The following is a 14,429-nucleotide window of genomic DNA, read 5'->3' as shown; positions in this document are numbered from 1 at the left end:
TGGGTGGATGGATGGATGGAAAGTTACAGCAAGAGCTTGTGCAATTGAAGTAAAAACACATCGTGCAACCTGTGCAATTTAAGTAACACTTACTTTTTTCAAACAGTGACAATACAATACAATACAATTTTAATGATCCCAGCTGCTGAAACAGGCACTCAGATGGAGACAATGGTGCTGGGACGGACAGGTATGATTTGACCAGAATAGTCAGGGTGGGGAACCTTTCAGCGCTCTGCTTCCACCATTAATGGGCTCTCATCCCTTGCAATACATTGTTCACTAAAATACATGAGTACCTTATTCCTCATCATTTCATTGCCAACACCATCCTCATCCTGTCCAATGTCTTCCTCATTGCTATGCTCCTCTGAATCTGAGCCCAACAACTGATCCAGCACAGACTTTAGCCTCTTCTTAGAAACTTGTGGCCGGGCGCTGGCCGTGTCATCCTGCTCCACACTTGCCTTTTGAAGCTGTTTCTTCTCACTTGTTTTGGCTTGAAGTGCAAGAGTCTGAAGTTTGTCTTGCACTTTGAGCATGTCATCTGACGACAGGAACCTCAGCTTGCGGAACCTGGGGTCAACGGCAGCAGCAATGACACATATTTTTAACATCTGCTCTGAATGCAGTCTCACCCTGCCACCTTGAAAATATCTCCTGTGCAGCAGCTGTTTGGAAAGAGTTGACAGGAGCAGACTCAAATGATGTTGTCTGTGTGGATTTTTGTGGAGGTAGAACAGAGATGGTAGCATAAGCATCTCCACTGAGGAAGAAGGTGGCTTGCTCAAAGGGCTTGAGGGCTTGCCCTGGTTCCTCCAATAGAGTCCACTGGTCACTTTTCAGATCTAGGTAGTGCTATTCTTGCTGTGTGACCTCTGGATCTGAAAGGGTTGTGGTCACTGGCCACCATTGCTCCAACAGACTACTCACCTTGTCATAAGAATTCTTCCATCTTACAGGTACTTACTGGATCAATTTATGCTCAGCTATGCCCACTGCTTTTTTTTGTTGTTTTTGGGCTTGCTGCTGGCCAGCTCACTCTTTCTGAAATGTTGAACAAGGCACCAGCCCCAAGTGTCTTGGTTATCATGGGATCCTTCTTCAGGGTGTGGTTGACCACTAATTGAAGTGTGTGGCCAGCACATCGATGTGAAGTTACTCCATGCTTCTCTTCCAAGATCTTCAAACCTGCCACCACTTTGGCAGCATTATCATGGACAGCAGCCAGTCCATCACAGAGAGAGAAACCAAACTTCTCTGCTGTTCCCCAGCCAGCAAATTATCTGCTGTGTGGCACTATTCAAATGGCTTTGCGGTTAGACTGTATGACATCAGCTCCCAGTCCAGATTGATAAAATGGCAGGTTATTCCCAAGTATGCTTCAGTGGCAGTACTTGTCCAAGCATCTGTCGTTAGTGTGACTTTTGATTTAGCATTTTTGAGTTCAGCTTTCATCTTTTCAAGAGTCGCCTCATATTTCTTCTCCATTAAAACTGTAAAGTAGAGCCTGGAGGGAAGTGCATATCCTGCGTGAAATTTGTTGATCATCTCAGGAAAGCTTTGGCCTTCAACAATAGCAAGAGGTCTCATGTCCTTGGTGATCATCTGCAAGATGCTCTCAGTAAGATGAGAAGCCATCTGGGGTGTGCATGGACTCTGCTTTTTGTGATAAAAGTCCTCAACGCTGCTTTGCCTCACCCTGGAAAAAAAAGCACATAAAGCACATTTGAATAAAGATTTTAAAAGTCTAGTCTAAATTCCACACCACTGCTGTTATGATATTAATAATAATAGACTGTATTTGTCAGATACTGGTTCAGAAAAACACTGGACCTACAATTCAAAAGGATTGTTGTGATTAATATACTCACTGTATGTCATAGCAAGTTACCTTAAATAGTTATGACATGGAATTATTTCATCAGCAGTAATATGCTGTTAAGATCATAACTGGCAAATGCATTTTTTAATCAGTGTAAGGTTATGGAAAATAATTGAAATTATTTACAGACTGTAACAACAGTCTGACAAAATGGCTTAAACTAACATTACAATCATACATAGCGGTTAAAACAAACAGAAAATAGAAAACAGCTGAATAACAGTGTTAGATAACGCATGGTGGAACATTAAGTTACCTGATGTACTTTTAATATCAGGGTGATTAATAAACATTCAGATAATCAATTTCAAATGACTAACTTTACTGCCAACTGTAAGGATACGTAGAACTGCAGTTGCTGCGGTGGGAAACATTGCATCAGGCAGTGTCCTGCTTTTGGAAAGGCCTGTACAAAATGCAAGGGGAGGACCCATTTCGCAAAAATCTGCTTTTCTATGGGGGACACCAAGAAACAATCAAACATCAATATGATGGAAGCTGACAGTGAGTCAAGCGGTGAGGATGATGCAATGTTTGTTGCCGCTGTAGAAAATGATACCACCACGGCACTGGAAGGACATATGAACACAATACATGCAGACAAATGGTTTGTGCCTCTTCCAATGAATGGCATGATGCTTCACATGAAACTTGACACAGCTAAAGCAAATGTGATTGCACTGAAGGAAAAGGACTCTCTGCAATACAAACCAGTGGTTGAAAATAAAAAGATGGGATTGAGGGCCTATATTGGGCTAATGATTGAAACGCAGGGTGTCTGCAAGTTCAGAACAAGGACCTCATTATCCCAACATCTTTGATGGCACTGGAGCACTGCTGGTAACGTACAGCATTAAATTGAAGGACACAGCAAGACCTGTGGTCCATGCTCCATGTCAAATCCCCATTCCACTGAGGCAGGAACTTTGCAAAGAACTTGACAGAATGGTATCACTAAATGTAATCCAACCTACCTAAGGCACAGAGTGGGTTAACTCCATAATCTGTGTAAAGAAACCAAATGGAGCTCTTAGAATCTGCATGGACCCAAAGGAACCTTCATGAAAAATCCTGAGAGAACACTATCAAATACCCAAGAGAGAGGAGATCGTTAGTGAAATGGCTGGGGCACAGTGGTTCACAAAACTCGATACATCACGTGGGTTTTGGCAGCTGCAAATCGACAGCAGAAGTGCTGAGCACTGCACTTTTAACACACCTTTTGGATGCTACAGTTACTAGAGACTACCCTTTAGTATTTCTTCAGCTCCAGAAATCTTTCACTGTGCAATGGAGAATGTCTTTGAAGGACTCAATGGAGTATGAGTTTACATCAATGATGTCATCATCTGGGACACAACGACAGAGTGCACAGGGCACTGAAGAAAGTCCACAAGTGTGGACTAGGACTGAACAAAGAAAAATGTCAGTTCAGCAGATGGGAGGTCACATTTTTTTTGGGACCGACTGACCCCGACAGGAGTTCAACAAGACATGAACAAAATCAAAGCAGTGACTGACATGCCAACGCCCAAAGGCTAGAAGGGATCACAAAGTGCTCGAGGTATGGTGAACTACACGGGCAGATTTGTGCCCAGTCTCTCTGCAAAGACTGTGGTCCTTCGACAGCTACTACAAAGACAGAGTGGTCCTGCTATTATACTAAAAATGACAATATTCCAAACCTGATAGGGATCACATAAACAGCATATTATAGACTAGTTAGACTTTAGTCCAGTGAAACTTTTTCTGAATTTACCACTCTCCAGTTAAGACATGTGGGATTAGTCTGTTGTTTTAACTTTTTTTTGGCCAGATATGCAACATATTCAGAATATGTGTCTTGATATTTTTCAGCAGTTTGCAACCTTGCTGCACAGCTGTTTGCCTGTTAACAACCAGATGTGTGAATTGAGGAGGGAGGGAAACAACAACAACAGCAAACTTTATTTCCACTCCTAGTCTAAATTGAGTCAGCTTTGGAATAGGGGCATAAACTGGAATAATAGTGGAATATTAAGTTCTTGGAAAAAGTCAAGAAAAAAGAAAAGAAAAAAGATTTGATTTTCTAGTTCCCTTTCTCACCCAGAGCCAAGGTTTATTCCTTACACCCCCCCACCAAACCCTCCCAATGTCCCCCAAATCAGCCATCACAAAGGTTAACATACAAGAAACATACAACCTGCAGTTAAAGATGTGCTGCTGGTGGTACCAGAAACAGCCAGTCCCTTTTGTTTGGCCAGGATAAATGTGTGTGCATGTGTGTTTGCTAAGATCTGTGTATGTGTATTCATCCCAGTAGAAACAGAATGTGTTCCTATCCAGGAATAGATCCCTGCCTGCTGGATGCAGGAGCTTTATTATCTGCAGGATGTTTGCAACTCAGAGTCACCAGTATCCTCCATTAGTCTCCTAGAACCTCAATACATCACAAAACTAGCTGAAAATAAATGCAGGGCAGCATGTATGACCAACCAGTATTTTAACATTGGCTTTGTGACATATTCAAGTGGATTTAATAACTAATAATAAATGATAATAAATTGAATTATTTCATCTTTACTTAAGTGAAACAATTTACAACACTCACTGCATCCTGTAACTTTATGATTGCCCTTGCCTGTAATGGGATGGCTGTACTTGCAGCTGAGTTGCAGTGAGGCGGTGTGCTGCTTTCATGGTGATGAAACAAGAAGCAGTTGCCAAATGTTCATGTCTTGTTGACAAAGCAGAAGCTCAAAGCAAAAATGTCATTATTTCACGTCACAGGTGACAGTCAGGGCAAGTATCAGATGATCATAATGACAATTCTGTTTCCACCTTGAAAATCACATACAGGATTCTGGTTTCCCCTCTACTTTTATTTCTCTTCATCTTCGCCCCCACATCGGGCACAATTGCCACTGTGTAAGTCAGAGATGAGGGAAAAATGGAAATGCGATAGCAAATGGCGATCCATAATTCAACAAATGATACCTGGTAAATTAAGCCGTTTTTATTAATAGACCTGCAAATACATAATGTTGTATAAGTACCAAAGATGATGCTCAAAACGCATTTAAAATGATTTCATGATGGATTCACAGTCCTCAAAATTAGAATCTAATTCTGAGGTGCCCTACAGAGTCCATCCCTAATGTACACAGAATATTAGAGTTTCAGTTCTATGAAAAACATGTTTTTCACTCGAATAAAATTTATTATAAAATGACCCAAAATGTTAGAACTTCTGTTGTTGTGAAAACAAAATGAAAATGACTGAAGTCCTTTGAAGTATAGGACTTCTGTGTAGTATCAGCAAAACCAGCATGTTTTAGCTATCCAGCCTGTTTCCATGGCAATATTACGGTTTACCTGGCCCATCACCAATGGTTTCCTGATCCAATCCACAATCAGCATAACTGTTGGTGATTTCTGTTGTTAACTATTGAAAGCCAGCTAGATGTCTCCTGCAGTGTCCATTTAAAATAATGAATAATTCTGTTTAGATCAAAATGCTGCACAGAGATGCTGATTACTAGGTATATTGTTGCTGTTTTACTACTACTATGTACGTTTCAAACATCCTTTTTGCGAGAAAGTAGGTGTTTAGGTGGTGCTGGTTTTATCCAGACGCTTGCAATTTCTGAGCTTACATAAAGCAGTTGGCCAGAGGCTTGCAAGTTAGCTTAGCTGTCCTGGCTCACAGGAGTTAATGTCACCCACATCTAATGTTTAATGTTTAACCTCTACCTCAGTTACCCATCCATCCATCCATTTTCCTCCGCTTATTCCTGTTAAGGGTTGCAGGGGGGCTGGAGCCTGTCCATCGCAGGGCGAACACATAGAGACGAACAACCATTCACACTCACAGTCACACCTACAGTCAATTTAGAGTATCAATCAGCCTCGTCCCCTCTTGATGTCTTTGGACTGTGGAGGAAGCTGGAGTACCAGAGAGAACCCACACAGGAACAGGGGAGACTCCACACAGAAAGACCTCGTGCCCGAGCCGGGACTTGAACCTGGAACCTTCTTGCTGTGAGGCGACAGTGCTGACCACTGCACCACCGTGCCGCCCCTGAGTTACCCATTTAAGGCTTTTCTCAGCCGCAGACTGTCAGTGACAGCAACCTGGTTGTATATAGCTGAAAAGCGGCGACGCTCAGTTAGCAAGGCAAGCAACACATGCTAACTGCGGTCAGCATAGATTACTAGCATGCCATGTTTGCTCCCAGCTTCTGATGAGCAGGTCAGTGCTTATAATCTCCATCGACAAAAGTTCATTACAATTTAAGATGAACGGTTTTAAAAACTCTACGAGCTGTAACATCTTTTCACTTGGAAAATGGTAAAGTTACTCTCTTTATAGCATTCTTTGTCTACCTTTATCATTTGGAACACCTCACATATGAACTTTCAACTTTAGTGTGCTACACAAGCTGCTCCACACTATTAGTGACACATCAAGGAACCCAGGATGGAGGGGCCAGGTGGCAGAAAGCCCCCCCCCCCCCCCGACATGCAGCTGGAGCCCCTGGAGGATTCCACCCATACCAACAAGGTGTCAGTGGAGAAGGAGGCTCAGAATGATGACAAGCTGCACAAGCGAGCAGCTTTTGTCTCATCAGAGGTGGTGGGTGAGGACGGGGTCGATGAGGTGGACAAGCACGAAGACACCTTGAAGGATGAGGTGAAGGAGCTTCACCGGGTGCAGATGGAGGTTGTGTAGTGTTGAACAGAGAGACTGAAGGCAGCTGGTCAGCCAGATGAGCAACTTTTCAAAACCCAAACTGCTTTGTTCTGACTCACCTCATCCTATGATTGCTTTAAATTCATATTATAGTGTATTAACTAAAGATCAACTGATAGTAGCCAGTATGTTTCTCATCTTTCAGCCACTTTCTTAAGAAATCTTTATGTAGCAATACATGTTTGGTATACAGCCCAAGGTTTACTGCTGTTGAGGAAAAGATAGCATAAAGAAAGATAGACAGACAGAAACAAAATGATAGTGTATATTCAGCACACACATGCATAAAGGCTTACCTTTTAGTATAATATTAGCCTTCATAAACAACATCAGGGCATGCAGGAAGAGCTACAGGGCAGGTTCAGAGATTCACTACAAAAATAATGATCCATGAAAGGAGCCTCAGGAGTTTAATAATATTCTTATTTCTTTTGTCCTCATCCCAACTGGGACAGATATGTTCTCCACCACTGTGCTGAATAAAAATCTAAATTAGACATACAGTACCATTATAACAGCTAAATGTATGCAAGCAATTCTGTACTACTAAATGATTACATCTACTACTACCAGTTATAATAATAAGGCATTCATTATGTCTGTAATACCACTTGAATTTCCTTCTTTGAATCTGTATCCAACTTGGATGTCAGACCCCTTTATTCAAATTCACCTTTGCAATTTGAAGGTAAAAGTACGGGCAAAAGCTAATAAATACAGTCACAAAGAGAAGAAAACTTAAACTGCTTGAAGACTTGAAGAAGATTAGCAAACTGACCTTCGCTTGACTTTCTCCTCTTATATACCAACAGCTAAATATGCCTGATGAAGCTTTTTGTTGCATGGAAAAAACAAAACAAAAACAAACTGAGAAGTTTCTTTTTCCCTTAATATTACAATCTGGTGCTGTAGTTGGTGATGAAGTCGTTTGATAGACCAAACAATCCACTAGAGCTAATTCTGACAGTTAATTACTTTCACAAACTTTCACACAACATAGAAACCTTAGCCTTGGCAGAGTGACTGTTACCATAAATCACTGGATGTCAAGAAAATCTGTTGCAACATGTTGGTCATCAGGGAGACGCTATCCACTCTATTCACCCCTAACATCTTGTTAGAGTCCCTTCCTCTACCAAGGGAATCTCCTCAGTTCTTTGTTATGTTTGTGTATATTTGCTTACGTTGTTATGGCAACTATTGCCTCCAGAAAGCAGGTTTAGTGAAAACCCTGAGTCTGTTAACTTCAACTTTCTGTAAAGAAATACAATTAATGGAGGAGTAACTTCTGCCTGTCCCAGAACAATTTTGAGACCCTGACTTGATGTTTATTATCATTCCTGAGGTGACTGAGGTGTTTTTCTACAGTCTCATCCATCCTCATGTCACCAACGCCAAAGCGACTGCGCATTGATGTAGTTACTCAGTGACATTTACTTTTTCTTATTAAATGTAATTCTCATGTTTCATTTTAAGCTGCTTCCATGTTTACTTTTTTAAAACTGTATTTTTATTAAACATTGAGACACAATACAGAACATTCCTTGACAACATCAAAAAATGTACAGTATATGAGTGTGAAAAAAACTACCCCCCCCAAACACACACAAAAAAACATTCAGGTCCAGAAAGCTGAACAATAATAATGATAAATGACAAGTAAATAAATAAAGGGACAGTCAAGACATTACAGCACAGTGTGGGTTCCCCTCAGTTAGAGCGGTATCTTGCGATCGGTAGCCACTTCCTCCCTCAGCTTCTGTTTCCACTGTGCCACTGTCACTGGCTTTGAATTCTTCCACTTTATCGTCACCATTTTCCTAACGGTCATCAAGAGTATATATAACAGGTACTTTTGGTCTCTGCTGTACATGTCTTCAAGAGTTCGATCGAAAAGAAACTGACTTGTGGTGGATAATAAACCAATTCCCAGAACTTGATCTATCTCGGTCTTTATCGCTGTCCAAAAAAGGAACCACCATTGGGCAATCTCAAAATATGTGCGAGTGGTCGCCAACCATTCCACATTTTCTCCAACAGTATATCTACAGATAGATACCCATGACGTCCAGATTTGGAAACCAATTAAGGGGTCTTGAAGAACCTTGTCTTCATCTTCCAGTCAAACTCCTTCCACATGTTACTATAAATACCCATGACATCCAGTGCACATTGTCTCCCACTCTCCGTTCTCTGTAATATTTAACTCAAGTTCCCATTTATTTTTGATATAAAAATGATTGTCTGGTGCATCCAGTAACAGATTTCTGTATACCGTATATGAGAAACATGGTTTTTGTCAGGCAGCTGATGTTTAATTATATTAATAAAGTAGGATTTTATGTTTGTTGGAGCATTTTTAATTGTATTCCAATCTGTATGGCTTGTGATGTGATGCTTAATCTGAAAATAACGGAACATATCACTTCAGGGTAGAGAGACTTTGTCTTGGGGCTGTAAAACATTTTCACAGAGCAGTTGGCTTAGGCAGAGACTTAAGGGTTGTTGACCCACCTTTAAAAAGTGATATCCATTGTTGGGGGGGAACACAAAACAGAACATAAACTATGTACAATTTCCAGTAATGAACATCAGAAATCAAACACATTAACCTGGCTTCCAAGTCCTCAACTGGCCAATCTCCAGTAGTGACCAGTCCCTGAGTGCAACTGGCTGGAGGGCGGCGGAATCGTCACATTGTGCAGCAGTCCCACTCCATCGGGTAAACTGCTGCGGCCCTATGATGACTGAGTGCGAACCACTCATTTTGAGTCGGTTAGAGCTGATGGCCCAACTGAAAATGACCATATAATATGCATTGTTACATTGCTATTGTGTTTCTGGGTTTGGCAAAGTACCAAAAAAACAAAACAAAAACAAAAACAAAAACTTGAAACAAGCTTTCAAAATATATCTCTCTCTCCTGTCAACTGGGACCTGGATGTTAAAGTCCTGCAGCACTGGCGCTGTGTCCATCACCGTCTGAAACCTTTTTTCTTCGGAGCCCACCATCATCCTCAGCCGAGCGTGGTATATACGTGTCGCTTTAATACTTTTCTGCTTCAGTTGTTTGACGACGTATCTAACCTGAGCGTGCTTCCTCTGTAGCTCAGGTGAGCCGTCATTATCGAAGTAGATCTGCCTCTCACCCATCTTAACTGTGTGCTGTTTCCGTGCTTGCTGCAGGACCTGTTCCTTCATTGTGTAGTGGGCAAATTTAATCACAATGGAGCAAGGGGGATCATTTTCTTTCGGTTTCGGCATAAGTGCTCTGTGCGCCCGGTCAATCCTGATGTCACCTTCAGTTATCGGCAGATCAGTCAACGCTTTCAGCAGTAGCTTTTTAATGAAGTCCACCATGTCTTTTCCCTTTCTTCCATCAGGAACCTGATACAGCCTCAAATTTTGCCTTCTGCTTTCTCACCCGGTTCTGAAGGTCCTCACATTGTTCCAGAAGTTCTGCCTCATGCAGCAGTAGGAAGCGGATGGCTTTTCTGTGGGCTGCAGTGGTTTCCTCCATGGTTTTCCAGTTTTGTTTGTTGTGCATGTCCTCCCGTATTTCTCGGTTCAAGTGGACGATTGCTTGCACCATCTCCTCCCATGTTTTAGCGGCAGCTTTAGCCCCTTTGCTAGCACCAGCTGCATCAGGTTTAGCAGGCTTGTTAGCTTCAATTGTTTCCAAGGATTTTCTTCCCCTTCTTTTTATTCTAAACTGATATCCGGAAAGTTTGTCAGCAGCGTTTGTCTTCGTGGTATCGTTGGACATGTTTCTGCCGAGTTTTGTTCAAATGTTTTTTGGTAAGTTGGTCAATAAGCAGGGCTCAAACTTTGTGTCAAACAGAACATGGTGCCCCAGCAAATCCCACGTTGACTTTTAATGCTGTTTTTGCACCCAAATAAATGTTAGCTTCAGACTTCATACTTTTATTAACTTCAGCGGCAGTTTTCTCCCAGACCAATTCTCCCTCTGTTGCCCATGCAGCTGTATTATGTTTTCACCCTAACAATATACTCATACTCACCTCATGTTGGGATGATTACTTCAAATACCAGGGGGCTAAAGTTAGGTGGGCCTCATTTTGTCAGGTTTTGCCATGGTGAATCTTAATATTGGGGCTCCATTAATATTGGCTTTTTTTATAGTGGTGGTGTTTGAGCTTAACCTACTCGAAGTTGATTAACTCAAATCGGCTGTTATGAAACTGTATACTGAGGGTAAATCAAGTCACAGTTCAGGTTTGGGCTCAGAGTTTGTTGAACAGACCCCTCTGTAGATACATTTAAAAATATATATCAAAACACACAGACAGGAAGTTACACCTCTGTGGTTCAAGTGCAGACATGAAGGGCAGGTGGTAGCAGTCGTGCAGGAGGAGCCAATCATAATGAGGCAATGAGAAATTGCAGTATCAGTATTGGACATGAACTTTAGTTTTGTCCTCTTGTTTTCTCTCCAACTTTGAGTTCCTTGCCTTTGAGAGGACTACCATTGTACCTGTGCCAAAAAATAAAGCTCTAAATTCACTTAAAAAGAATGCCTGACACTTGACACACCCCTCTAATGAAAAGATTTGAGAAGAATTTGATGAATGGACTTCTGATCATAGTTCAACTCTTTTAAACCCGCTCCAGCCTGATACTTGAGCCAGAAGGCTTAGAGAGCCTCTTCCAGCATTGATTCTGGCCTGATATGTTGACTGATGGATTTCTTAATTTGAAGGTTGCAACCTGTGAAGGTTAATAGCTTTTAATCAGATGTTCTCTTTTCATCAGCAGCCAGTATATGAGGCATCATACCATTACGCTCACCAGTGCTTCTGTTACTGTGTTAGACGGTGGGTTGAGGACTGGTCCTAGGACATCAGTGTGTCTAAAATTAAAGAGATGATGCTTTTTTAGAAGCAATCCCACAGTGGGCCATCCCTCCTGTGGTGATCAGGATGCCTGTTGGGTTTTTGCAGTAAATAATACATCTGTAAAATAACAGAAAAGGCCAGCAATGCTTATCTGTTAAGGGGGGGGGGGGGGGGGCTGGAGCCTTTCCCAGCTGACATTGGGCGAGAGCTGGAGTACACACTTGACGGATTGCAAGTCCGTCGCAGGTGAGGATCGAACCAGTGACCCTTCAGTTGCTAGACAGCCACTCTACCTCTGAGCCGTGCTGCCCCCCCCCCCCTCCTGTTGAGATTACTTTCACCAAAATTTCTGTCCTTTTTATCACCTCTCACATTTTCCATTTTCTGTTGGTACTACTTAACCGATAGCATGCTAACATTAGCTTGTTTATGCTTAAAAAATGATAATATTGTTGATCATTTCTGAGATGCTATCTTGACCATAAACCATGTATGTGATATATTAATATAGTAAAAATTAGTAAAAGTAAAAAGGTCGTTGTGACATTCCTGGGGATGATGTTCTTGAACCTATAATAACCTGTAAAGACTTGTAGGTTGGGCAGCACAGTGGTGCAGTGGTCAGCACTGCCGCCTCACAACAAGAAGGTTCCGGGTTTGAGTCCCGGCTCCAGCACAGGATCTTTCTGTGTGGAGTCTCCATGTTCTCTCTGTGCCTGTGTGGGTTCTCTCCAGTACTCCCAGCTTCCTCCCACAGTACATGCACTTATTAATGGTAACTTAGTTTTTGTTGCCACTGAATCTCAATTATTTAGTTTGATAAATACCAATTCATAAACTTGTTAAATTAAAACATACCCAATATCTTTGTGATATTGAACTATGTTTGCACTATTGCTATAGTTACATATGTAATAAAGTTGTTCACATGCCATGTTATTTAAGTTTGTCATAATTTCACAATAAGTAGAATGCAATCATTTACATTTATACTTTTTAACACATAAACAGTTCAAAAGACCTTCCATCCATATCACACCTATTATATATTACTGCAAGAGCTTTAATATTATATTCATGAATCAGGGATAGTGGCCCAATTTAAAAAAAATAAATCTTATTTTATTTAAAAAAGAGCCGTGATTGTGCCCATGTTTTGTTTTTTTGCTCTAGAAGTGATCTGAAGCTTCTATCTTTGTCCTGCCCGTTCTGGTGGGCAGTGTTCACAGGCCTATTTTGAGCTAATGTTATTTTGAGCTTTTGAGCTCAGAATAATCCTGTGTGGTTCCCATTTGGGCATTCAAACAACTCCTGGCCAAGCTTCTGAAGTCACTGTGGTTTGCTGTGAACGCACTGACTTGAGCAAGTATGAGGATGACTGATTGATATACATGCAGATACAAAAAGCAAAGCTGTAGATACGATTTTGTTGAACTGACAGTAGTAATTGGCTGCGATGGAGAATCTGTTCAGAACCTGCTATAATTGAGGATTGTAAAGAAAACGTGACTTATTTGGATGGTGTGCAATCCTGCAAGTCTAGCAGGGTAGATGTCCTGTTTAAATGTTGTGCCTCCCTGAAAATTTAGAAAGCCTCAATTATATTTCATAAAAACATATTCATTTCCGCTCACATGAGCTGAAGGTCCATTCGTAGTGCCATTTAACTGGGTCCAATAATTGGGCCTGTCTATGGGTTCCCACACGAGCGACTGTAGCCGTATGGACCAACCACCCACCAGGCAACATGCTGGACTCTGCTGTGTTGCCAGTCAGGTGGAAGATGAAGGCGGGGGTCCTGGCATGGTGATGATAGTGTTGTTCAACAACAAACAGGCATATGCTGTAAAAACTGCTGTTTGTGTTGCAGAAGCTTTGGACTCACACCGATGAATTTGTTAAGAACATATGCGGGGGTTATAAGTCTCTCACAGGTAATTTGTTCCGAGAGATGAATTATGATCATCAGGGGAAAGGAAATCTGACTTTTATTTGCATATGCAGCTGCACAAGAATCTAGCTGCATGGTACACCATTATAAAAGAGAGTTTAAGGTGTTTTGTCTTCTGTTGCTCTTGCATCATTACTCTTCTCCGTGGCAGCTGAAGTCAGTGAGTGACACAGGCAGCCTGAGCTGATCAATACGCTGCTGTTTGAACTCTGCTTGAGCGTGACTCACTAACGGCTGCAGAACTTTAAAGCTTATTTTAAACCGTAGACGAGAAAGCACGAGTGCAATCATCTTCTGACTGATAGTACGTTGAAAATACTTTTGATCATGTGCATTCGAATTTTTAAGGCAGATTACTTCTTTAACTGATAATGTTCACGCTGACGGATTTAACTTAAAAACTTTAAAATTGTTTTTTGTTGTTGTTTTGTTTTTGTCAGGACGATAGGTTTCCTAATTAAGAATACTGTAGATGTCTTCACACCATGAAACTTTCATTGAAAAATGTACTTATTATGTGGCTGTGAGTAACCATTTTTACAGTTGTCAACCCACAGGACATAACATTCATCCTGCTAGTGTCCTCTTTCCTGTCAACAACAAGATCCTGTCTTGTTATGTTAAACTAGTCATACTCTGCTTTCATATTTTGATTTAACTCTTGATTCACTCCTTGTCTCTGTTTCCACAATCGGTCTTTCATAATGTCGGAGCTACTGGATGTTTCTGCAGATCTTTAATGTAGTAGATAAAAACAAACTTCTTAAAAATCGCATCTCTTCGCTGAAATGGAGAGGGATTTGTTCCTCTTAAATACGATTACTTCTGATACAACAAATTTTGACAACGAAAGTTTTGAAAAACTACATGTCAAAAATCCACGTGTGCTGATGAAACTGAGCATTAGTGTTCACCACAGTTGCCGCAGGCCAACAACACCGAAGTTGGAAAAAAGCAACGGTGCAAGGCGGCTTGGTGGAATTGTGGAAACTGACATTTAAGTTT

General features: G+C 41.3%; 1 protein-coding gene and 1 pseudogene across 2 annotated transcripts in view; one reads left to right on the top strand and one right to left on the bottom strand.

Annotated features, from left to right (window-relative positions):
• Positions 1-14,429, top strand: part of LOC147261388 (calsyntenin-2-like) — a 175,653-nt gene that overhangs the window by 31,867 nt on the left and 129,357 nt on the right. The window lies entirely within an intron of this gene.
• On the bottom strand, positions 228-5,248 carry LOC147261390 (zinc finger BED domain-containing protein 4-like; annotated as a pseudogene).

This window comes from Aulostomus chinensis, chromosome 5 (genome assembly GCF_037954235.1).
Source record: "Aulostomus chinensis isolate RoL2024-O1b breed Wild chromosome 5, RoL_Achi_v1.0, whole genome shotgun sequence".
Lineage (NCBI taxonomy): Eukaryota > Metazoa > Chordata > Actinopteri > Syngnathiformes > Aulostomidae > Aulostomus > Aulostomus chinensis.
The sequence above is the reverse complement of the archived record's forward strand: the minus strand, read 5'-3'. Positions and strand labels throughout refer to the sequence as shown.